This window comes from Meriones unguiculatus, chromosome 5 (assembly GCF_030254825.1).
Source record: "Meriones unguiculatus strain TT.TT164.6M chromosome 5, Bangor_MerUng_6.1, whole genome shotgun sequence".
Classification (NCBI taxonomy): domain Eukaryota; kingdom Metazoa; phylum Chordata; class Mammalia; order Rodentia; family Muridae; genus Meriones; species Meriones unguiculatus.
In genome coordinates, this window is record NC_083353.1 from 33,165,418 (window position 1) to 33,192,329 (window position 26,912).

The window sequence follows — 26,912 nt, forward strand, 5'->3', positions numbered from 1 at the left end:
TTCACGTGTTGCTCTGAGCGACTAGCCCAAGCCCCAAATCCACTTCTCCCTGGAGAAAGGTTCTGGCCTTTTATTCGGGCTCTCCTAAGGTCCCCAGATTTATCAAATGAAAGGTCTACGGAACACTCACTTTAGTGATCAAGATGAAAGCGTTTCATTACTAAACTTCAGCACTAGTTATTTCTGCAATTTCCAGGGAGTAGGTACTAGATAGGATTTCCTGCCAGGCCTGGGTCTTAAACCTTTGTCCTGCTACTGTCTATCTGCCAGGGACAAGGAGTTCACAAATAAACGGCAGTGAGCCATTATCACGAGGAAAACAAGCTAAGGTGGGCCCAGAGCACTCTGCAGGAGGCACCATGATCTGAAGTCTAGAAATTTAAGTCTCGCTTTCAGAAACAGGACCCACTGATACGCCTGTCTGAGGATGCGTCCCCACATGCAGCATGTGGTCATGCCTGTCAAGCAAATTCTGCCTGTCTCTAGATGAGGAAAGTGTGACTTGGCACCCCCAGCGACAGCCTGGCAAGGAAGCAGTGTGTGTCGTATCAGAGACCGCCACAGACATCCAGGGCCACGGATACTCGGATCCACACACACCCTGGGCAATGGGATTCGTCACCTACCGAGGGAAAGCAGTGCGGAGCGTCCCATCTTCCAACTGCTGAGTCACTCTGCTCCTCAAGCTAGTTAAACAGAAGCTTCCAGGAGACACACTCAGCACTCCACTCAGACAATGTCCAGGCTTCTAGCTCGGGTTGCCAGAGCCAACTGTTCTGTTTCCATCCCCTTTTCTCCATGCCGTCCAACTGAGGTTTTAGACCTCTGGTTCCTTCACTCAGGTGGAGCCTGCTCAGCTGACATGCAGGGGACCTTAACATCCGGGGTCCCCAATTCCTCTTCCAATTTTTTTTTTTCATGGTAACAACATTCTTTTCTGGCTTAATTTAATTTTTAAATGTCTTCAACATTAGCAAAGATTGTCTGCGCATCCATCGTGGGATATGCGTGGAGGAACAGACAATGCTGGGTATAGAGGAATGAGAGCGAGATCTCGCTGGGCCTGCTGGCACTTGTCTGCAGCTTCGGCATTTGGGAGAGCTTTCTTGCGCTGAGTAGCTCACAGTCTGGTGCAGACTGTAATCAGTCAGCCACGATAAGTGATGTGCTGATTCTGAGACAAGTGAGCACATGATGATGTCAGCGATGCTCTGGACCCGTGCTCTGCAGGAGCGACCGGGAGGAGCCCTACCTTCCCGTGCCCTCCGTGAGTGAATGCCCTGTGGGAGCAAATGAAGAGATGCAAGAGGCATCAAAGAAATAGGAGGTGGGAGTTTCTGAAGGGCTTTTCATATCTAGCAGGGATGTGCGTTTGAGCCCGCCGGCCAGCCTTTGCCTGGTTTGACCTGGGAGCTCACTGGGAGTGCTTTGCTGGCCCTGCCCCCTCTAGTGTGTCAGATGAGGACTCCTTTCACATTCGCTTGCCCTCCGTAAGCCGTGCTGTCTAGCCCAGACAGCTGGCTTCGGCCCTGAAGACTGCCTGGCTCGCCTCCCCACCAGTCTGTCGAGTCCAACATGCCACTTGATGTCACATGTGCTGCAGGTGTCGTGGGTGAAATTGCTACAGGAGCTGGATGTAAATGATGTCACTGGGCAAGACGGGACTTGGCATGATGTGTGTCCAAATGCTGTTCCTATCTCCCAGAGAAAAGATGTTGTAAATAAAGAGAACAAGCACAAACGATCTTAAAGACTGAGCAGAGTGAGGCGCTGTCCTGGCCACTGTGCAAAAGCTTTCAGAGAAATATTGTCCTTGTGTCAGAAACCCATTTTATAAAATGAGAAAATGAAGGCTCAGAGAGATCAGTAAGGTCCTGCAACTCCACACATCCCTTTACACACACATACTTACACACACACTCACACACACACACACTCATACATACTCACACACATGCATACACACACAAACACACACACAGACATACACATGCTTTCCACTCTTCAGGATAGAAGCCAAGGTCCTGCATATACCAAGCACTGAACTATATAAACAGTCGCAGATTGTTGTTTATCTTGAATCTGAACACAAATCAATGTGTTCTTTAAACTTTGGACTGGTTTATAGCGGGGACTGTGAGATATGAGCATTGTAATAAGAGTTCTGATTCCAGCCTGATTATCAGTTTTGGAGGAGTCAGACAAACATGGAGCATTTAGCCTGGGCCTGAAAAGTCATTTTCAGAAACGCGCAACCAACCTAAGTACATTGTCTTGGAAGGAAGCAACAAAGAAATACTAACATACAGATCATCAGATGAAAATGTAGTTAAATATATGTGCATTCCTGGACTTACGTTGCTGAACAAGGGACACACACTAGGGAAAAGATGTGAAGAAGTATGGCTGTTTTTATGACTTGTTGATAACTGTGGCTTTTTTCCTTGGGCCTAAAAACGATTTACAACATTGCCAACAGCATTCAGTACATTCAGAACAGGATCACCTCACCCGGAGCTGACCGAGAGCCATGCTTGGGACAGCACCGGGACGGCTGTCCAGCAGACAGGGGAATAAGCCAGGCTCAGCAAGTGAAAGCCAAGCAGGGCCATTTTAAGCAACACGGCTTATGTAAGGGAGAGCCACCTCTCTCACTGGAAGTGGGTCAGACAGGAGCTGGGAGAACCAGGGCCCTTATGACCCCAGTGAAACCTGGCTGGAGCCTTCTTTTGCATCTCTGGGAACGTGACCCTGTGGTGAAACAATGTCAGGATTCTGTGCGGTGGCCTGTATTTCCCACCCTCTCCTTGTTTCCTGATGGTGGGCTTTTGCCTTTTCTTCATTTTGATATGCTAAACTAAATGAGACACACATCATTTGATACAGTATGATAACCCTACTATTGGGAACAGGGCGAAAAGTATGGGATAAAGAAAAAGAGCCTTTTTGCCTCTCACAGCTGTGATTCAGTTCTGACTCAAAAGGAAGTGTGCCACCTACTGAATCACACAAACCACTTCCTGTGGCTGTTTGGCTTATTCTGGAGGCAGCAGGCCAGGGACTGCCCTGCGCTGACCCTTGCTGGCTCTCCAGAGCCAAGGCGTTCACAGCTTGAGGTGGTTTGGCCTAAGACTCTTGAGAACATTACATACTAAATTACAAGTGTTTCGTTTCCTAGCAAGGAGTCTTTAGCAACATCAAAATGAGCGTGTGTTATTTGCAAACCATTTGAACCATTACTCAACCTGAATATCCCTAACTTTTTGCAAGGTATGTACCCTGGATGACCACTCTTCGGAGATGGGAACGTTCTTTGGCTCAGTTTTCCGGCAGGCAGTTTGCACATTCTGTAGTGTGGCCCTAGCTTCAGGAGGCTTCGTGGGAACCCTTTAATCAGTGGAGCAACACTGAGCTTGTTCTCATTTGTCCCTGTGTCTGAGCAAGTGCTCAAAAGTTACCATGTACTCTGCTGTGTTGGGGAGGGGACACGGTGTTGTACAGGACTGCACAGCTGCTCTTGCAGCAGGACCGAGCTCTGCACGCTAGAATCGGGGGCCCTCAACACGGAGACACTGACCATCAGGGCCAGCATCACCTCAGCTTTGCAGGAGGGAGCTCCCAAGTAATATCTTTAATGAAGAGACAAACACAGCACTCGGGAGACAGAGTCAGGTGGATCACTAGGAGTTTGAGGCATCCTGGTCTAAGGGTGAGTTCCAGGGTAGCCACGGCTACACAGAGAGACCCTATCTTGAAAAACAAGAGAGAGAGAAAGACAGACAGAAACAGACAGACAAGCAGACAGAGGGAGAGCAAGACACACACACACACAGAGGAGAGAAAGACCGGATGAAGTAACCTCATCAGCAGTTTTTTGCTGTATTTGCAGGTGAATATAGGAGTATTAAGTTCTATATTCCAAAATGCCATGTCCAAACAGTTTTTTTTAACCTAGGTGGGACATGCTCTCTCAGTAAGGGTGGTTATGTGTATTGGTCAGTACTGCAAGTCCTGAGAATCACTTGTGAAGGTTAAAAGGCTCCTCTCCTCCAATGTGTAAGGATCCCCAATGGCAGAGAACAGATCGTGCTTCCACCCCGCCCCGCCCCGCTGATGTGGAAAAGGGTGGCTGCAAGCCCTGGAGCGTGCAGTCAGTAGTTTGCCCCCGCCAGCCAGTTGCTGTGAGGATCAGCACAACAATGTCCAGAGCAGTGCTTGGCACCTGTCACGGAAGGGGTCCCTTCTCCGTGCCTGCTTTTATTACTGCCATTTCCACATCTTCTCCTGTGAGTTGGGTTGTACCTGACAAGGCCAGGCGTTTCCTCAGGGTAGGACTGATAACATTATGTTTAATGATGAAATTTTTTGACTGCACTGTCTCAGCCCTTGTAAACTGGTGCCTTTCTTTGGAAAAACCATAAAAATCTACAAATGGTTATCCCAGCACTCAGGGAGGCAGAGGCAGGTGGGTCCCTGTGAGTTGAAGACCAGCCTGTCTACAAAGTGAGTCCAGGACAGCCAAGGCTACATAGAGAAACCCTGCCTTGAAAAACCAACCAACCAAACAAACAAAGGAAAAAAATCTTCAAATGACCACAAGTTGAAATGTCCCGTCAAAAAGATATTATCTAAGTTACATACAAAGTGTTAACAATTAAATATACATGAGTAATGTTTTTTCTAAATTATAATATTCAGCATCCTAAAAGGTATCTGTAACCTAAATCAGATCAGTCTTTCCTTTGCCCTAAGGCAACTCTCTATACATTTGACAGAAGAAGGAGATGGGGATCTGCCCTCTGTCTTTCAGGTCAGTTTTCTATCTGATACATTTCCTGGTTCTTCTTACCTATCATATCATTGATTCAGCCAAGAGGACAGACTACATTCTAACTTCTCCTTTCATAATCAGGCAGTCAAACACTGCTTAGTCAGTATTCTTGTGACAACAACAGCAAGAAGATAAATTGGGTTGCAATAATCTCAGAAGCCTGACAATACTTAAACCTTCTTCTGTGTGTGCAATTTTGTCAGTTTCTGTTGTTTTTATTAATCACTCTGTATCTAGTGTGTAACACCTGACCTCTAGTAAATGCTTAATATAATTACGTTATTAATAATAATAATAATAATCCTGTATCTAGTATGTATCACTTGACCTACAGTAAATGTTTAATAGCTATTTTATCAATAAACTTCAACATTAACTCTTCAAATAACAAAAACATCATATTATTCTGTTTTCTAAGTTTTCTTTTAAACATTTTATATGAAATAATCACACACATACAGAAAAAAAAAATACAATTTTCTGTCATTAATTCTTTTGACAAGGTCTCATGTAGCCCAGGCTGGCCTTAAATTCGCTATATAGCTGAAGCCAGCTGCTAAGGTTACATGTGTGTACCACCACATCTGGTTTAATATGGTACCCAGGATGGAACCTAGGGGAGGGCTTCATCCCCGCTAGCCATGTACTCTACCCACTGAGCTACATTCCAGCCTCCAAATGTTTTATTATGTTACTTTTGGTTGAATTTCACAGAAAATTATATTGAACTCTTGACCAATCTATTTTTTTCCATTGGAATATTGGACCAAATAAGAAATAACATCAAGGAAAAATTACTCTTTGGCAGGAAAAATGTTCTCTCTAAATTCTTGTGTGTTTTGTTTTGATTTTTCCTTAGTGACTGGAGGCCAGTTTCAATCCATTCCGGCACAGATTCCAAATTTTCAATCTGGCTTTCCTGAATACTGATTGAGTGCCAAGAATGAGACAATGAGACAGAAGCACCGCCAACACATTCACATTTACACTCACACACAAACACACCCAGAGAGAGAAGAACACAGACACACAGAGATACACATGGAAACACACAGACAACACACAGACAGGTATACACACAGAGATACACACAAACAGATACACACATAGGTCTATATACACACACAGCCACACACACAGGTCTATATCCACAGTTATACACACAGACACACATAGAGATACTCACAGACACAGATACACACACAGTCACTGAGAAATGCAGAGATACATACAGAGACACACAGACAGATAGACAAATATACACAGACACACACAGATATACCCAGAGACACACACAGATATATACAAAGAGACACACAGATGTATACACAGACATATAAATATAAATACAGACACACATAGAAATACACACACACATATGCACAGATGTACACAAGGAGACACACAGCGATACACAGATACACACAGAGATACAAATGCACACAGGTATACAAAGAAGTACATAAGACACATACAGAGATACACACAGATACACACTCAGATGCACACACATACACACACGTATGAGCACTACCAGAGTAGATGTATCTGCTGATTTCAATGTCTCTTTTCCTTTTAATATTTATCCTCATAATCATGAAGTTTTAAATTTTCAAATGGAACTCTTCTTTACATCCCTAGATTATATTCTCTGAAGTGATGGTCAGTGTATCCCAGACCTTAAAAAAACACCAACCTTCAACAATTCACTGAAGACAATCGACATTTTTTTTTTTTTTTAATTTTTCCTGAGGCAGAGTCACACTCTTAGGTCAGGCTAGTCACTACATACCATGGCTGCCCTCAAACTCACAGCAATCCTCCTGTGGCATTTTCCTAAATGTTAGGATTACAGGCATAAGCTACTAAGCCCCACTCTCTACTTTTTTTTTTTTCATTAATGCTTCGAAACTTTCAGTGTTTGGGATATAATTAAAGAAAAAAATAATTTGTATTGACCTAAAAAATTTTTTTAAAGTAAATATTTTGACAACCTGAAGAGAATCACATATTTAGTGCAGCAATTCCCTGAAGGATGCGCTGGGCAGTGGGCAGCAGTGCCCTGGAGGATGCAGTGGGCAGCAGTGCCTGCTTCCGTTGGACAGCCAAAAGCACAGACATCCACAGAAAGTAACAAGAGCCCCCAGGTGAAGCCCAGCTCTGCGGTGAGCCTGGGGGACGTTTGTGATCTGTTTCCGCAGCTGTTGACTAGAGATATCAACATGTGTGACTGTTCGTGACCCTCCTTCCTAAGGGGTGGCTCCCTCTCTTTTCCATAATGCCACAAATCCCAAAACAGTGGCAACCAAGTCCCCTCTTTACAGATGATACTCACCTTGGTTGGTTTCTCTCATCTTGTTTGGGGGAGGGGCACTGTCAAGGGCACATTCAGTCAAACACTAACTGGCATTTAAGGTCATTTGTGTTCTTGGCAAAGAAGGAAGAATGTCTAAGAAGACTATGATCTTATTGTTATTTGGGTCCTAGTAACATTTTTGATATTAGTGATATTGACATCTGTTGAATTAGATGCAAAACCCTCTGTGCGTGTACTTATGGATGTGCATTTCTGTGCACATACATGTGGAGGTCAGAGGTCAACCCAAGGCATTGCTCCTCTAGAGCCATCTAGCTTGTTTTCTTAGCCATGAACTCTGAGTGGGACCTGGGGCTGCATGGTCAGGCTTGGCAAGCCCCAGGGATTCCCTTGTTTCTGACTCCCATCTCTGGGTAAAAGTACAGCCATTTATGTGGGTACTGTAGCTTGACCTTAGCATCTCTTGTTTGTTTGTTTGTTTTTTAAGATTATTTATTTATTATGTATAAAATGTTTTGCCTACATGCATGGCTTCATGCCAGCAGAGGGCACCAGATCTCATTCTAGATGGTTGTGAGCCACCATGTGGTTGCTGGGAATTGAACCCAGGACCTTTGGAAGAACAGCTAGTGCTCTTAACCTCTGAGCCACCTCTCCAATCCCCAGCGTCTTTTGTTTGTGCCATACTTATTTTACTGACTGAGCTCTCTGTAACCATTTTGTTTGTTTGTTTGTTTTTGTTTCATTGTTTGCTTTGTATCTGGATTAAACTCATGGAAATCCTCTGGCATCAGCCTCCCAAGTCCTTGGATTAGCAGTTTGAACTACCATGCTCAGCTACAGCAGGCCATTTATTGGCACATGTAACTGGGAGTCTGGAGAAATGGCAGATCAGTGACTCCACATTGTCTCAAGGCTCCACAGACTCTTCACTGTCTTGAATCTCAGTGTTGGATACTTCCTTATGCTAATCCGGTCTGTAGTGAGGCCACCAACAGGACACTTTCCTTTTCCGTAGAAGCAATGCAGTAGGAGTAGGAAGGTTTTCTCCTTTTGTTAGCCTGACTTTGGTCAGTTGCTTTTGTCCTCAAGGGTAGCTATGGGGTGGGTGGAGCACACCCTTGTACTAAGCTGAGACATCTTCCTGAGCCTTGAGGATTCAAATTGTCACCAGTAATTTGTATGAGTTAGTGTTTGGCTCAGGAGCTGGACATTTCTGGGAACCACTCGGCCAGCTAGACAGGGAAGAGGAGCAGGCAGAACCTGGGAAGGCCAAGTGCAATGTACTCTGCAGATACACAGACTCAGCACCCAAGCTTTACAATGAGGTGGGAGAGTGAAAGGGTTGCTCAAGATCAGGAGGGAACCTAGCCATCCTCCTGTCTACAGGTTCACTTCTCTCCTGTGTGGCTTGGGGAGCTGGCTGCCAGGCGCAGGTTTTAGTTCGTTCCTTTTAACTTCTCCTGCCTTCTCCTGCTGGAGAAGCAGACTTTAAAGAGCAACTCAAGAAGAATGTTTATTTTTTCCCCAAGTGTCACAACATGTTAGAAATGCAGAATAATGTCAGGCATGGTGCCCCATGCCTGTAAGCTGGGCTAAGGAATGGGAATGGAGGATAAATTCAAGGCCAGTTTGTTCTATGAAGTGAGCTCCAAAATAGCCTGGCTACAGTGGGATAGACCCTGTCTATCAAAACAAAGCAAAACACAAACCCTTGCTTCCACCCTAGTCCTCTTTAATCAGAGCCTCTGGAAATGGGGTTAGCAACAGACAGGAACAAGCTGGAGTTTAGGAACCACCAGTCTAGCACCTTGATGATGAATAGACTCTTATTTGTTGGTGTTGCTTTAAAAACAAGCTTATTGACTTCTTTCTCCATATTGACTTCTACCCTAAGGAGTTCACATCTAGAAAAATGTCAGAAAGAAAGACAGAAGTTTGTTTGTTTTGCTTTGTTTGTTTTTAAAATACAGAACCATACCAAAGGATACATGCTCTAAACTTATACAGAGTAAATGTGCTTTGAAAGTTGTAAGGGTTTGATTTTATTTAAGAAATGGAACTGGGGATGGCTATAGACTGTAAAATGCCACAGAAAACCTTTGAAGTTGCTACTACAATGGCCTGTGGAGAAAGTTACCTTCAGATCTATCTTTAATAAATTAAACATATAATATCATTTGGAAACAAATACCCATCAGAAGCTGTTAGAACATAAAGACTATTTCTGATGCTGTGCTTATCAGAAATACTGTGGTCCTCAGTATCCTCCCGCCTCCCTTCCCTCTTCTCCTCCCCCTCCTTTACTTCCTTTTTCTCTTGTTCCTTTTCTTCTTGCCTTATTTTCTCCAATATCTCATGTTTGTTTGTTTGTTTGTTTTTCATTAAAAAAAAAGAAAGAAAGAAAAAGAAAAACCTAGACCCAACGACTGGTTCTCTAACATGGAATATAAAGAGGAATTAAAAAAAAAATCCTTGTAGATTCCACAGAGGATTGTCACACCCTGGTTAAGAAACCTGGGACTAAATAAACCTATGGTCAAAAAAAAAAAAAAAAAGACAAAAACAAAACAAAACAAAACAAAAAAGCTAAAAGTAAGCAAACAAGCAAAAATAAACCTACAGTGTGAAATTACAGGCTCAAGAATATTTACTAATATACTGAAGAAATGTGTACATATTACTGAAATCTATAACTCTACTTGGGTTTTTTGTTTGTTGTTTGTTTGTTGCTTACTTAGTGTCTCTGAAAGTACTTAGCACCTATTGGTCTCAGGAAAACATCTGTAAGCTGTAGCAGCTGGTGTCACCTTCCCTGTGCAGATCACAAGGTTCTTGGCAGTCACTTCCATACCAGACCAGTGAGTATTGTTTTTCTTCTTTCCAAATGGATAGACAAAAGCAAACTGGAGATAAAAGCCTTGTTCAGAACCACACATTTCACTCACCCAGTGAGAAACAATGGCTGCCTGTCTTCTCATCCTTCAACAATGAAGAGCTTTCAAGCTTTGCTGTCAATAAGAGTTCTGGAAAGATTACACTGGCTGAAAGGCACAATGGGTCCACCCTCCTTACCCTTGGACTCTGGATCCAAACTCAAGCAATCAACCAAAGCAAGATGGACAACATTAAGAAAGGTATCTGTGCTGGGTTTGTGCAGCCATTTCCCTCCTTTTTAGGCTCCAGACACTACACTGTAATAACTGCTGCATAGCACCCACTGTAACAATTCACCTAGAGCAGATGGGAAGCTTTGCTATACTACACGTAATACTATGGCACTTCCTCAAGGGTCTTGAGCTTCTACTGATGTGGACATCATAAATAGATACCTGCCAATGGGTAGCACCTATACTACATGAGACCTTGTCCAACAGAACAAAACAGTTCAAAATCCATCTGCAGCTAAGGGCATCACCTGACTGGCTCTTAGCAGAAGAGACAAAGTAAAACAATGTTTTTAGGAAAGAAGGGTCTAAAAGAAAAGCAACTAAGTATAGCTAGTTATAAAGGGATATTCTTATATAGCAGAATAAAAGCGAAATTGTTTTTCCTTAAGTAGTAATTATTTTCTCTTTATTGTCACTTATTCATTTGTTCATTCATTCATTCAGTAAAGTTATTGTCTTTAATGTACTAAACATCTCTACTAGAAATAAAATATAATTAAAGGTAAAAATATTTATAATAATAGCTAGCTTAACAGGTATTGATCATTGTTGGTAAAGGTGGTAAAATATAAAAACTGTTGTGAACCAGCTTTCTCTTTAGAGCCACATCCATTGACACAAATAATCTACCTTAAAGTTCTGTTTTGAGGCTCTTTAGCCTCCCTTTCTGATGCTTCCACCAATGAGAATGACCTTATTCTCACTGTTCTTGTAAAAGCTGCTGGAGGTGACAGCATTGTGACTTTTCTGCAGTAATTTTTTAACAGTGCTTTTTTTCACGGCTTACTGACATACTAAAAAATGCGTGAAAGAAAGGACATGGTATCTTAATATTGTTTTAATGACAATGGAAGTTGACAATCTTTCCTCTGCCTTCTGTTTTGGGTGGAGTGTGATACAGACATACTGAGATTCAGTTCAGTGGCTCATAGATGAGCGTTAAGGGGCAGTGCTTCTAAACATGACCCCCGAGTGTTTAATGTCAGTCCACAGTGATGACGCGCTCAGATGCAAGGAAGTCTTCTGAGGCAGAAGGTGGGAGGGAAGTGTTCAGACAGAGAGAAATGGTGCAATATCTCTTAGTGTGGTTTTGCAATTTGTTTTTCAGTCTGCTTGGACATCCAAGAAGGAAGACTCTCGTGTGTCAACAAGCACAAGCGGCGAAGCTTAAGACACAGGAAGAGAGCTGCAGAGTTTAAATGTGTGCTCACATCCGTATTCCTTTCCCTTGATGAGAAGTTGGCTGGAACCAGCATTCAGTCTTGAGAAACGCAAATTCTTCCCTGACAGGTTCACTAAGTTGGCCTCATCCAAACAGTGAAGCATAGCCGATGTCTAATCTAATAAGAAAACTTTCTGGGTTTCTCCCAAGTCAAACTGGGAACAAGTGAAGGGAAGTTCAGATGTCCTCACGCGCCAGTGTTCGTCATTTATGTGGTCAGTGCACGTAGGGACAGGCCAGACTGAAATCGAGAAGCTCCGGCAGCCTCCCGGAAGCAAAGTATAAACTGCCCAGATTGTAAAAGCGAGGTCACTCACCTCCTATAGTCTCAGGCATAACTTAACCCACTGCTCTTCTCTTGTGAAATGCTGGTATAATTACCAGTGAGAAAAAAGAAAGAAAACAAACAAACAAACAAAACCAGATTGCCACACCTTTCTTTTCAGCCAGTCACTTGTGAACACCTCTGATGGTCCTTGTCAGTTATTTCGATTATTTAAGAATGTCTGTCTGATTCCACCTTTAATTGTCATCCCTGGCATAGTGTTGGCATTTCTTTATGCTAGGCAAGTTAGCTGAAGACAAAGTTCTGAAATGGCATTAAGCATTGGAGCAATAGAGTCAGCAGGGTGGCTCAGAGGGAAAAGGGGCTTGTCTGCAAGCCTGCCAATCAATTTGCTCACCAGATCCTGCATGGGGCTAGGAAAGAACTATCTCCTGCAAACTGTCTTCTCACCTCTACACATGATATATGCATGCCAGATATACAAATGTAAAATAAGCTTTTTTTTTTTTTTTTTTAAACAGGGTTTCTCTGTGTAGCCTTTACTGTCTTGGACTCGCTTTGCAGACCAGGCTGGCCTTGAACTCACAGTGATCTGACTGCCTCTGCCTCCGCAAGTGCTCAGATTACAAGTGTGTGCTACCATGCCTGGCTGTAAAATAAGTTTTTTAAGTTTTTATTTTTAACCACATGTATGTGTGCGTGTGTGTGTTTGTGGTGAGAGAGTATGCAAGTGGAGGCCAGAGGCGAAGAGCAGGTGTCTTCCTTAACCATGCCTCACCTTAAGCTTCCCACGGAGAGAGAGCCTCTCCCTGGAGCTCAGAGCTTGAGGATCTAGCTATCCACTAGTCAGCTTGCTCTCCCCAGAGGTTACAATCAATAGGCCTCCACTCCTACATGGCATTTACATGGATTCCATATCCATTCCTCAAACTTACACAGAAAGTACTTTGCTTGAGATGAGTCTTATGTAACCTAGGTTATTTTGGACCCCAATTGGTAGCTGAGGGTGACTTTGAACTTCTGATCCTCTAATTTTGCCTTTCAACTGTTAGGCTTGCAGGCAGACAACCAGTTTTATGAGGTGCTAGGAATGGAACCTAGGTCTTTGTGGCATGCTAGGCAAGAGCTCTGCTAACTGAGACATATCAGTATGTTTTCAAAAGTAAATTTGCTAAATAAATGTAAAATGACAATAATAGATTATACGGAAATAAAAGGAAAATTGTGGATGTTATTGTCAGCTTTGAGATAGTCTTTCCCTGTATATTTTGTCAATGTCCATAGATTTACTCTGACTTTTTCTAGACTATATCATGTTAATAGAAACTATGAACATGTATATTTACTTTAGCTCACAGCTCACTCTCTATAGATTAAGAATCATTCACATCATTTTAAAGCCAACGCACCTGAAAATTCTATGCAGAGAAAGAACATGAAGATACTAGAATTGTGGTAATGAGTCATGTGTCAATAGCAACTTCCATGAAGACTTAAGCTTGTTAGAGTAATTAAAAAAACAAAACAAAACAAAAAACAAACAAACAAACAAAAACAACTCCCTCATTCCCAAATCTTCTCTAGTTTCCAAGGCCATTATTTTTTAACTGAATAGCACTTGTATTTCTTATATTGCATCTACATCATACTAGCCTAAATGTATAAGATATTTTGAAAAATATACAACTCATTACCAAGTAACAATTTAGACTGAGGAAGAAATCTGTAGGGATGAGTGGCATGTTAGCAAAGTCTACGTTGCAGGAGGTTGGTCTTCGTGGGGCTTCTGCATCCAGAAGCAGGAGACAAAGGTCCAGTGAGCCAGAAACTGCCTGGCATCACCAGCACCCTGGCTGTTGCTCCAGATAGGTTGCATTTTTTGGCTTTTACTCTGAACCAAAAGTTCAAGTGTGAAAACTAGGACTGGAGCCTTTCTTTTGCAGGTGCCAGGATGCCCCCAGTTCAGCCAGAAGTTAGTCTGAGGGTGGAGTGACCCAGCACTCCAGGAGTGGCACATGTCAGCAGGAAAGGTGCCAGGGCAGTGTCCCAACCCCAGAACTGGGCTTGCCACATAGCCTTTGCTTCATTAGTATGCTGGATTTCTGGGCAGCTGGGCAGAGGGCTGCTGAGTCTGTTAGCTCAGCACTGGAAAGGACACGCTGCTTAAGAGTCAGGTTGAAGCTTGATGAGTTTAGACCTTTCTCAGAGTACCTGAAGCTCTCCTCTCCCCTTTCTTTCCTCTCATCTCTCTCTCCTCCTTTCTTCCTTCCTTCCTTCCCTTCTTTCTTTTTCTTTTTTCTTAAGACTTGCAAAGACCTTACATTTCTCCTTTGGTTTTGTTTGCTTGTTTGCTTGTTTTTGCAGAATCAAATACTGCAGCACCGTTTCCCACACCCCTGCATCGATGGAGTCAAATACCTCCAGATTACCTTCCAACACGCTCTGCCCCACACAGTGCTGGCGTTTGCTGTTGTTTACTATCACGGTGTTTTTTAGTACAAGAGGGTACTGCTTTCAATTAAGCCCTTGGACTGGGTCCCAACAGAACAGGCTGATGTCAAAATGGAGTCACTCACAGTGTCACCAGCCTGCTAAGAATTCATTTATTAGACCTTCTCAGAAATCAGGTTTAGAAAGATACCAGAAATTTCCTAACTTGGTCATTTTCAGTTTCCTTGATAATTTTTAATTAGGTTAATTCTTACGCAAATTACACACAAAAATGATTTGAAATAACTTTATGTTAGCAAAAGTAACTTAAAATGACCCACACCTTCCCTCTGCCCACCCCTCTTTTGAGACAGGTTCTGGCCTCTGTGTCCTGGGTGCTGGGATTCTAACAATTGTAACAAGTACCACCTTGTCCAGCTTGTTTTGCTTAGCTCTTCTCTATTTATAAAATCAACTTGTTCTGCTGACCTCAGCTCAACACTTATTCTACTTTATGGAAATAAGTGTCACCCATTCATAAGACAGACAATAAAATCAACTAGGATCATTAGTTTGTTGTAACTAGTTCTTTGACAGATGTAAAGGGAACAATACAATTTCACTCCCAGATTCAACATAGAACACATCAGCAATCTGGTTGGGGTTTTCTCACACACAGAGCAATTCTCTAGCGCACACCAACTAAGTGACCTTTTGTTCCAGCTAATTATGGTACAGTCCACCTGGAGCTAGTTCAAATCCCTCAGGGTAAGGTCTTAAGTTCTAGGTTGTAACCTGTATTTCTGACCAACAGGCTGCGAATCAAGTTTCCCGCAGTCTGGTCTTCATGTCCAACAACGTGCTAGCGTTGTTCACACAAAGCAAAGCACTTCACTTCTGGCTTGTTATGAAGCTAATAGGCAAATAGCTAGCTTGGTGGAGAGACAGGACCATGTGTTGGAGACAAAGAGAAGGCAGGGGGGACCGGGAGGGACCACACAGCTTCCACGTCCTCTCGAGGTGTAACACCCTAGTTCCCTGGCCCAGAAGGGCATCAAACCTTTCTTGATGGTCCACCTCCCCTTTAAATTTTATGTGTTTTGTCTTCATGTACGTCTGTACACTGCATGTGTGCCTGGCGCCCATGGAGGCCAGAAGAGGGCTTGGGATCCCCTGCAACTGGAGTTGTAGATGGCTGTAAGCTGTCATGTGGGTGCTGAAGATAAAACCCAGGTCTCCTGGAAGAACAGCAGGATTTCTCTGTGTAGCCTTGGCTGTCCTGGAGGCTTCATAGACCAGGCTGGCCTTGAACTCACAGAGATCTTCCTGCCTCTGCCTCTCTGAGTGCTGTGTGTGCCACAGCACCTGGCCCTCTGAGCCATTTTTATAGGGCTTTTTTTTTTTTCCTTCCCACATCTCACCTCAGTTCCTAGAGGCTGAAGGGTAGAGTTTACAGTTCTAAACCTCCAGTCCTGTGATCTGTAACACTTCCTATGCCTGGCCTGACCTGAGGGAGCCTGTAGGTCCTGCCTAGTCTACCTCATTGCCATACACCCAAACAGGCATGGTGTGTGAGTGTGTGTGTGCTTTTCCCACTCTGAAAGTGAAACAGTTCTCAAACTGTAAGTGCAGGTGGCAGCTGGAGGGTGGAGCAGCCGTGATTTGTCTTTGTCCCCAAGGCTTGCCCTGTGCTGGGGTTCTGTGGGTCTCATGAAGGAGAAGAACTCTCCTAGAGTGTGTTGGGAGGGTGTAACCACAGGCACAGACTGACAGAGACCATGCAGCAGTCACTCTCAGGAAATAACGAGGCCCCGCACCAGGCAGCTGATGATCTCAATGATTAATCTTCAGTGGAAATTAGAATTTAAACTCTCCTATCCCTAGAACTTTATAGTTTTACATTTATATCACTATTAGCACAAAAGGTAATTAGCCCTTTATGTGAGAAAAAAGACACCCTGATTAATTGTTCACACACACGCAAAAGAATGCTTTTTCTCACTTCTTAATTGCTTTTCTGCTAATGAAGGTGTGACTGCAAATCCACAAAGTGTAGAACCCCTCCTGCGTTAATTCCATTTCATTAGAGATAGCACACCCTCACTCTTTGTGAAAAGTGAGTGCCAGGCTCTATTTATGAGGAAAGCAGAGGTTAACGTACTGCCCCATGGCAGACAATAATAAAAACAGTTCAAATGATCTCCACCTCTCCCTGTAGAAAACCAGAAGCAGTTCTAATAGGTGAAGTCCTGTGTGCCTCTCTGCCAGTAGGGTGGTAGAGCATACTGCCTCAGAAAGAGAGCGGTGCAGTCAGACACTCAGTGGCTTTTCTGAGGCTAATTCTGAGTGGAGGAACTTGAAAGCTGTCACTTACAAGAGAAAAGGGGCTTTTAAGCTGCCAAAGATCTGAAGGAGCCAGACCACCAGAGTTTCTGTCACAGAGTAGCTTTGGCAAAATGGCTGCCATGTCTCCAGTGCTAGGAAGGAGAGGTTTCCCAGCCTGAAGAAGGGAAAGAGTCAAAGGCTTCAAAGGTTCAAAACATAAGTAGTCCTTCTTGCTGCCTGTTGCCTGACAGGAGTTTATGGAAACTTCACACAGCACTAACAAGATTAGATATGGAGTGCATGTAAACTTTGCCTCTGTTCTCAGAGAACAGCCTGATGGGACACAGGTCAGAGAAATGACTCTTGGAACAAGTCGACAGAACATCTAGGTGTGAGGGATAATTTGAGGGAGGAGCTGAGGGAGCCATACCCTTCCATAGGGTGAGTCTTTTTTAATAATATAATTAATGACGTATTTATTTATTTACTGGAGAGGAGACAGGCCTCACTATCTTGCCTAGGCTGGCTCCAACACTCCATCTTCTTGCCTCCACCTTGTCTCTGCACCTCAATAATCCTATGGTTTGTAAAACGGGCCCGAAGGAGCCCATGGGAGGAGGACACAGAATGCCTAAACCTGACAGATAGGGCTACAACTTAAGGATCAGACATCAACATCAGAGGCCTGCAGAACCACATAGGCCAGCAGGGATCAAAAGCATAGCAGGCCAGGGCCCCCAGATGGCCAGCTGGTTCCCAGAAGATTCATTTTTAGCTCATTCTTATTAACATCTTATCTTTTTGCTTCCCTCTTTTTCTCTCCTTCTTTCTTACTAATGAATTTTCCAAAGAGATGGCAAGAGAAGATAAAGAAGAATATTTCAAAGTGAAATTATCCCAAAGATAATTATCCCAAAGATCTCAATAAAAACACAGTTGTTTGGCTCTTTTTTTCTTTTCTTTCTTTTCTTTCTTTCTTTCTTTTTTTCTTTCTTTCTTTTTTAAGTATTTAAAAGCAGGTTTATTGGGAGGAGCTCTCAGTGGTTTACTGGTGACAAAGGAAGAATGGGCCAGAGAAGTCACCATGCAGTGGAAGACAGAAAAATGTGGGAGAGTGTTCGAGCAGAGAGAAGAAGAGAGACAGAGATAGAGAGAGGGAAAAGGAGAGGGAAAGAGGGCAAGGGTGGGAGAAACACGGAATGAAGAGAGCCAGATATTGGGCTCTTAAGCTGGGTTAAGTAAAACCAGTGACAGAGAAAGCAAGCCATCGGCCTACAGGTCTTCATGTGGAAATTTTTAGGCCAGTGTGATATGCACAGACACATGCATGACTGAATGAGTGTGCTTTTTCATAGTGTGACAGGCCTGAGAGGCAGACAGACCTGGCTCATCCACTTAATAGTGGATGACCTTGGGCAAGTTCCTGGGTCTGAGGGTCTACCTCTGTAACCAAGAACAAGAGCAGAGCCGTAAATATTGTTGCAACGACTAATCGCGACACAAATCAACACATTCAACGTTTAGTAAGTACTATTTATCTTCATCAACACCAGCGTGGTCATCATAATTACTATACTTACTAAATAACAAGCTGTTCTTGCCACTGTGTGTATACAATTTAGCAGTCATTCTGAACTTTTGATTGGCAGAACATAATTACCTGTTGTATGTATGTATTTCACATCCAGTTCCTATTACCGCCATTAGAGGCTATAAGGGTTTGTTCCTGGACAGGCTGTCAGTGTTGGTATTTAATGTGAAGTAGCGTGCATGCTTGTGAGTGTGTGTGTGTGTGTGTGTGTGTGTGTGTGCTCGAGTGCAATCGTGCGTGTGTTCGTGCATGTGAGTGTGTGTGTCCTGGATTTATTTTGTTGCTGTGATAAGGCTCTCTGACTAAATGCACCTGAGGGGAGGAAAAGCTTACTTCATCTTACATGTGGCAGTCCATTAGAGAAGTCAGGGCAGGAACTTGGAGCAGAACCCGTGGAGAGGTGGCGCTTCCTAGCTGACTTGCACATGATTGCTTAGCTAACTTTCTTTCATAGCCCAGGACCACCTGCATGGGTAATGGTGCCACCCACAACTGGCCTGGGCATCTTACCTCAAGTAACAATGCAGGCAATCAATTTCCTATGATATGTCCAAAGTCTGATCTGGGCAGTCCATCAACTGAGCGTCTGTTCTCAGCTGTCTTTAGGCTGTGTCAAGGTGACAGTTAAAGCTAACTAGGAAAACACATATACACATATTGGGTTTGGAAACGTGTTATACTGTAGGGCAAGCTGGCTTTAAACTGCTGTAAAACTCCTGCATTTGCCTCCTGAGACTGGAATTACAGGCATGAGCCACTATTTTTGGCTATATTTTAATTTATATACGGAAATATATGTACAATAATTTATAAATGTAAATTACATATGTAAATGTATATAAAATTTTTATTTATATATGTTTGCTTGTTTATCTTTGAAAATGTGCTCTCAGAAAAGGCTATGCATCTCTAGATTTGAGGGCAGTCAAAGTAACATTCCTTATGATCTAGGATCGCAATTTACACCTTGAATGAAGAGAGCGCATCCTCCAGGCTCATTGTCCCTCAGTCAGGCGGAAGTGTGAAGAGCAGTGCAGAGGTTCACAGAGGCTCCCTCTTTGCACTTGGAGGCACAGCATGTCTTTACCCTAATACTCACTGAAGAGCTCTGCTTGATGCATGCCACCTGGCCAGGGCTGCTGAAGAACTGGTCACAAAGTAGGTTCATTATGAAGCATCCATTTTATTTTTTGAACTTTAATTAGTTAATTTAGGGGAGGGGGACTGAGACCGTGTCTTGCTGTACCCAGGCTGTCTTCAAATTTACTATCATTTTGCCTCAGTTTCCAGTGTGCTGGGATTTGCTGGTATGTGCCACCGTGAGAGAGAAAGAGAGAGAGGAGAGAGAAAGAGAGATTGGTCAGGCTGTGTGGCATGTTGGCACTTGGAAGGAAAGGGCAGCAGATCTCCATGAGTTTGAGGCCAGCCTGGTCTTCGTAGTGAGATCAGGCTAGGCAGGGCTACATAGAGAGACCGTTTCTCAAGTAAAACAAAGCAAAGCCAGTTGTGATAGTGCAGGTGCATGCCTTTAATCAAAGCACTTGGCAGGCAAAGGCAGGTGGATCTCTGTGAATTTGAGGCCAGCCCGTTCTACTAAGTGAGTCCAGGATAGCCAGGGCTACACAAAGAAACCTTGTCTCAAACAAAACCAAACCAAACAAAAAACCCACAAAAACAAACAAAAACCAAAAAATAAAACCCAACACCCCAAACACACACACAAAAAAACAAAACCAAAAAGCCTGAAGGAGTGCCTGCCCTTGGCAGTGAAACCCAGTCACTGTTCCTAGTGGTTGTGCTATGCTTGGCGGTGGAGACATAAACATAAACCCATTTCTAGGTGGCTCCACAAAGCGTATACTCTTTTGATACAGTCAGTTCATCTAAACTGAGAGGATAATGCATGGTGTTGTGCTAGTCTGCCTCGAGGTATTGCAGAAAGGTAAAGATTTCATGTGGTAGAGCAAAGTCCATGCAAATACTGTAACTGTCGTTAAGCTAGCACTGGTTTTAGTCATAAGGCGAACGGTTTATTGTTCAATGACAGCCATTTTCATATTAATGCAACCTGTAGCTAAGAGCATAGTGACATGGTCTTCTAAATTTATTCAAGATTCATTTCAATCTCTGAGTTTTCATCCCTAGATCTTGAAAAATATTTCCTATTCCCTTAGAAGGTAAATTCTCCCCTGAGACACATTTAGTTAGAAGCAGGTTTGACTTGACCGTATGAGGAAGCATGAAAGAACCTGGCCAGATGTCAGTAATTTAGGCCTGCCCTAATTTACATAGGTCTCTTCTTTTAGCTAAGTACCTTGCTCAAAGGAAAAGTCGTGCGCAGAGCAACACTTAGCAACTATTCCAGGAGGCGAACTGCATTCATGCAGCCATTAGGAACAAACACTCTGCCATATGCTGATTGTATGCCCAAGATTTCATGTGTTCTTCAGAACTCATTTGGAAATGCAGATCTAGTGAATCATTCTACAATCAGGGTCATTTAAATTATGTATCCCTGTAAAATCATATAATGTATGCATACCTGAAGAATAAACATGCAAAGCTTCAACACTAAAGACAACTTGGACTTCTGAAGACAGGGGAAATTTTGTTTTTATATTTCTCGACTTTCTGCAGGTTCTATGAAATTGCTAAGGAGACTGCAAGCAAGTGCCTCTGTACCAGGATGAGGGCCAGCTACTCTGGCCTGGCTGTGTAAATCCCAGAGGAGATCTAGGAATATCTTGGTTCTGGACATGTAACTGGGTTGTCACCATCATCATTTGGTGAGTCTCTCACTTGATGATGATTTCTTTCTACTCAGGGCTCCAGGACCACCCATTACCTTTGTGGGTCAGGATGTATCTGATTCAACAAGACACTCACTGAAAAGCACAAAGATAGTCCCAACATGAAAGATAGTTCCAGAGTGCCCTGGAATTCCTCTTTTGACTTTGTTTCTGTCATTTTTCATTTTTGGTTTTTCAAGACAGGTTCTATCTGTGTAGCCCTGGCTGTCCTGGATTTACTCTGTAGACCAGTCTGGCCTGGAAGTCACAGAAATCTGCCTGCTTCTGCTTCCCCAAGTGCTGGGATTGCAGGCACGCACCACCGTACCTGGCGTCCTGTCCAGTTTTACAAGACTGAAATAGTTTTCAAAGTTTCTCTTAGGAGAACATCTGAAAGCTACCACTCAGCCTGCATTGCGCCCTCCCTCGTGATGGGACTGGAAACGTGGATATTGCTTTGGTCTAAACTTCCATATTATGCCCTGAGAGTTCAAACCCAAATGGCGCCATTTGTGCTAAGAGTCAAGTACTGGAATGTTAGGGGAACAGATAAACAGACAAATTTTTCCTGGAAAAGTGAGATTCGTAGCTGTGAACTGGAAAGAGCCCAGGCAACCAAATCATGGTAATAAGGAAGTCCCCTTTTCTTATACCCTACAAGAAAAATGGCCTGAAGTAACCTGACAAAAGTTATCTACTTTTGCTCTATGACCATTTCCTTCTTCCTGTCCTACAAACCCAGCTGTTCTATGCCTAGTCAAGCATGCTTTCTATTGTACTCTAGAATCCCAAATAAAAAACAGCCAGAACGTTAATGTAAAGTGATTGTATTTTTTTTCCTTTTTGCACAAACAACAGGTTCCTGGAGAACACAGCAAGAGAACTCCCACCTGCAAAATGGGCAAAGAGGCTTTGGAATGAAACCTCCCCTATCGTTCTTTTTGAGCTTGAACTTGTAGCCCCTGGAGCTGTGTGACGCTGTCTGCTGTGGAGACTACCCGGCCTGTGGTATTTGTTACAGCCCAAGGTGACAAGTACATACCACAGTATTTCAAGAGAATGCCTCTCATGAGCTGCTGGAGACATTAACAGGAGACTGTGCATTGACCTCCGTCTACAGTTAAGCTCCTCAGCCTTCTCCTGAAAAGAAGAAAGCTCCTGGGATAAAGAACGTGGTCTCTAACACAAAGGGCAAAGACGTTGTACTCTGTTCCAGGACTGTGCTGCTCCTCTGCCCCAAGCTCTCTCTAAGGTTGCAAGAACGGGGCTCTTGTTTGGTCCTTTGCACTGGTCACCACCTGTCTGGCTAGCTGACGGCAGCAGCACTGTCTTGAGTTAGTCCCTTCATCTAATTCTCCCTGAAGGTCAGAGAATATATGTCCAGATGCTCTAGAATTTATCCAAGCATCTGCTCCAGGTCACTTAACCAGAATGTTTGTGGTGCAGGTTCTCAAAGCCTTTATTACCTAAGTAAAATGACTACTTTTTACCGTCTGACCAGCTGCTTAATCACATTTCATAATAATGACTAGATACAAATTTGTTGGATGATTTTCACCAATGCGCTTGGCGTTGTACTCAGCATTTTTAGTCATCTTATCATTGAATGCTGGCTACAAATTAATGAACTAATGATAATGATCTCCGTTTTTCAGATGAGAAAACAGGATTAGATAGGCTAAGAAATAGGTCAAAGGTCACACTTTAAAATGAACCTGGGCTTCAAATTCACTCTGAAAGCATCAAAGCACTATAAATTTGGATTAAGTAAAAATAATGACCCAGAACAAGTCAGTTTTCAAACACCGGATGATGAATATAATCAGTTATTTTTAAAATATTCTATATAACACTCTCAAAATTTCAAAGGCTAACCTACTGCTAGTTCATAAATCTTGACCCACGGGCCCATTCCCAGGTTGCTTAGGCACTTGTGATATGATCATTGGTCTCTGTGCACGGGGACCTGGGATAAAAGGACCCCTGCCTCTTAACTCTCTCTTTCTCTCTTGCCCTAGCTGTTTTGTTCTCTCTCTCCCCATCTCTGTCCCTCTGTCTCTTTCTATCTCTGCCCTCATGACTCATTCAGACCTCAACTCTCTTCTGCTTCTCTTCCCCTGAATAAACTCTTTCCTAGAATATCTGTTGTGTGCATCATTTTAAAAAACCTGAAAGCTTCAGTGTCCAGTCATCAGTAATTGAAATATATCATGTTCCTGTTTCTAACTTCTCTTATGCTCTTACAGTTTCATTTTTTTCTTTCTCTTCCTTCCTTTCTTTTCTTTTTAATTTCAGTTTGGGGTCTTCAGCTTCCTTTTAAAAATTGGGCAGTCATGCATGTACAAGCTTGGAGAGTCACTCCAACCTCTAAGCTCCTCCCTGAAAGGAAAACAGAAGGCTGCTCCAAGTTGTGCATCATCTCACAGGCCCATGGGGAACTGGAGGAGTAGATAGAACCCTCCCAAATGTGCACAACAGTTGGCAAAGGTTCTAAAGACCTAGCTCAAAGGTGTTCCCAATTAATAAGTGCTCGACCCTTTCTCCGGATTCATTGACCAGCTACACTGAACAATGCAATACCCGCTGTTGGCTCTCAACACAGCATTGCCCCAACCATCACCACGCTTGGAAAAATCCAAACAGGATGCTAGAGGGCTGGACGCCCAGGACACCGCCACGGTTCTCTGTAACTAATTACTATCAAATCTGCCTCCGGTTTTCAGAATCCTTTATTGTAAAGGTGATTGCACAAAGAGCAGACACTTGGCTTTCTTCAACACAACAAACCAGAATTGGGTTAAGGACGTTTTTCTCCACGGTCACCCAAGGTTCAGCACTTTCACGACGGCCACATTAATTTAGCCTCAAAGTGGTGTGATGATTTCACGCGCCATTTGCAACACTTGTTTTTGTTTTATTAACTCATTCTTCCTGGGTCTCATTTAAAAGATGGGAAACTTAAAAAAAAACAAAACAAAACAAACAGCATGTCACTCCCCTGTCGGGTATTAAAATATCTAAGCGTACCCAAGACAAAACAACAAAAAAAGATTAAGAAAAAAAAAATCATCTGTTCACTTTGTTAGGTAACTAATCTTGCCAGAGCAAAAGGATTCTCGGATCTGAGGAAACACGCGGGCCGAAAGCGTCAGCCTAAGCCCTGGAAACGGGGTTGGCGTGTCGCCCCTCCCCCGTGGATCCCGGACGTCACCGCGCTGGCCCGCGCGCCGCGCTGATGGCCCCGGGGTCTCGCTGACCGCCGGCCCCGGGAGCGGCGCTGGCGACCGGCACGTAGCGAGCCTGACTCAGCGCTGAGTCACCGCGCTCCGCTGACTCCCCTCCGCCCTGCCCCGGCCGCCGAGCTCCGTGCGCGCCGAGCCCTCCGCCGCACACCGTCTCCGCGCTTCCCGGAGCAGGGCGCGTTTGACAGCGTCCCGACCAAGCCCAGCATTAACTGTCGGCGTTGTTTTCTTTGCCTTTAAGGGCTAACAAGTCTAGGGATCAAATTCTTCCATCTGAAGCTTGTTGGAACAAATCCCTGGCTTTGTCCTTGAATAGTGACTTTGAGATGACCTACGTTTGCAGTTTTTTTGTTTTTTGTTTTTTCACTTCTGCAGTTCCAAACTTCTGCCTTATTTTTGCCCTTCGTTTCATAAGGTTATCTGTTCAGTATGTTTGGTAACTAATCTTGTCACAACCCCACACTGTGGTGACGCAAGTCAGGCTGGAATCTGGCATGGCGTGCAGGCAGTGACTTACTGTAAGAAACCAGGGCCTTCATCGCGATGTCCTATCTGTCATCTCAGGCGTTGATTGGCTGTCTTGCCCTTTGAGAGGTCCTGAGGATTTAGCTGGCATGTTGAAATCTGTCTTCACAGTGGCCGCATTCATTGCTTCCTCCTTGGAGTTGAAAATGAAGACAATGATAGCTAAGCATTTCTCCAAGTGTAGCCTGTACCTCCTGTCCCAGAAGCATGAGTTCACTCCACCACCCCCACCACCACCCCACCCCCACCCCCACCCCCACCCCACCTCCACCCCCACCCCCCCCCCACCACCACCCCCCGCCCCGCCAGTGACTCTTGGGTATTTGGGATCTAAAAAGTCTACCATAGCACAGGCCGCTCTCCTGAAACTGAATAACTGAATTCTGGTGGAAAGCAACTAAATTTCTAAATTTGGTCTTTTATTTTTGCGTTTACTTTGCCTGTATACTCTACTGAGATTGATTTCTTTTTATCTATAATTTTAGTTATATAATAAAATTAAGGTTGAGAATATAGCTTGGGGTGGAGTTCTTTCTTAGCATTCAGGACTTTCTGAGTTTGGCCCCCAGCACTGCAAATAAGTGAATGAATAAATAAATATTAGGTAATTTCTGTTATTTTAGAGAACAATGTTGCCCCCAACAGATTTAGTACTGGAATTACCTACAGAGGCTTGAGAAACTACTTCCTGGGTCAGACGCTGGGCCTAAAGAAACGCTACCTCTGAGCTGGTCTTGTGACACATGCCTTTAGCCCCAGCGTTCAGGGAGGCAGAGGCAGGCAGACCACTGAGAGTTCAAGGCCAGCCTGGTCTACAAAGGGAGTCCAGGAAAGCCAACACTACCTGTCTTGTTTAAAAAATAAAATAAAATACTTGAATGTGAAGGACATTATGTGTTTGAAGGTCTCTGAGTCAATCTATGAAATTGATAAACATCGCTGTTCCCAGTGGCAACATAAGTTCACCAGCTCCAGGCCATCTGGCCTGTTGGCTTTGGTATTCTTACTCCTCTTTCTGTTTGGAATATCGGAAAAGTAAACTATAAGGTAGCCACATAAAATATTAGTGTACATTACAGTGGTCAGGTAATTTATTTAGAAAACAAGTGGAAAGCTTTGTGCTCTAAGTTCTAAGTGGTGCCACTGTTGCCATGGTGTAGACAGGAGAAAGGCCAGATGCCCCAACCACAGCTCTGTTGTGCAACTGTAACCTCAGCATGGTGCTGGTCCACTTCTTACCCCAGGATGTTTTCTTTCCATGGGTAACCTTTCCAACTTCATCTTTGCTAGCTAGCACTGTGGCAAAACCCCTGACAACCCCTTCACTTGCCAGCTGTCTTGTGCCCTTGTTTGTCCAAGTGGAGTCCTTGGACCAGCACCACAGATTAGGTCACAAGGAGCGCAGACTAGGAGCTGGTGATGAGGCAAAGTTGGTAAAGTGCGAGGCTTCTTCCTCCATCCCAGCAGTGGCCATGGATCACTGGCCTAGAGCTGTGCTATACCAGTCTGTGAGATTTTGATCACATGGCTTTGCTCTGTTTGTTTCCCTACCATGATATTGTTCAGGCTGTTTCATTGGAGGCACCAAGTTCCAAATTGCCAGGCATGATTGCATATCCTGGAGTACTGTAGAAACCAGGAAAGGGACCATTTCTGGGGCAGGGGCAGGGGCAGGGGCAGGGGCAGGGGCAGGGGCAGGGGCAGGGGCAGGGGCAGGGGCAGGGGAACAATAGAGAGAGAGAGAGAGAGAGAGAGAGAGAGCTGATGGAGAAATGAGGAAAGGTGTGGGCTCTAATTAAGGAAGAGGAGGGAGATAAATAATAGAAGGATAGAGGAGAATAAGATAACAGTGAGACTGTCTGAATCATGCTATTAACTGCCTTAAAAGAAACCCATAATACCTGTTAGTCCATGTATAAATATTATACATAGTTTAAAGAAATTTCATCACCTGCACTAACAATGCTCCCTACAGGAGCCAAAGAACAGCTAATAAAAAACCGAATAGCAGTCATGAGAAGCCTTCTGTTGAGTTGTTGGCCAGGGTTGTCCAAGAGACTTTCCCAACATTTAGACTATTGCTATTGTTCTTGATTGCCTCACAAAGGTGGAAGATAAATTCCTATTTCTGAAGACACCGGGTACTTTAGACATAGACGCCAATGACTCCTGAACTGAAACTGA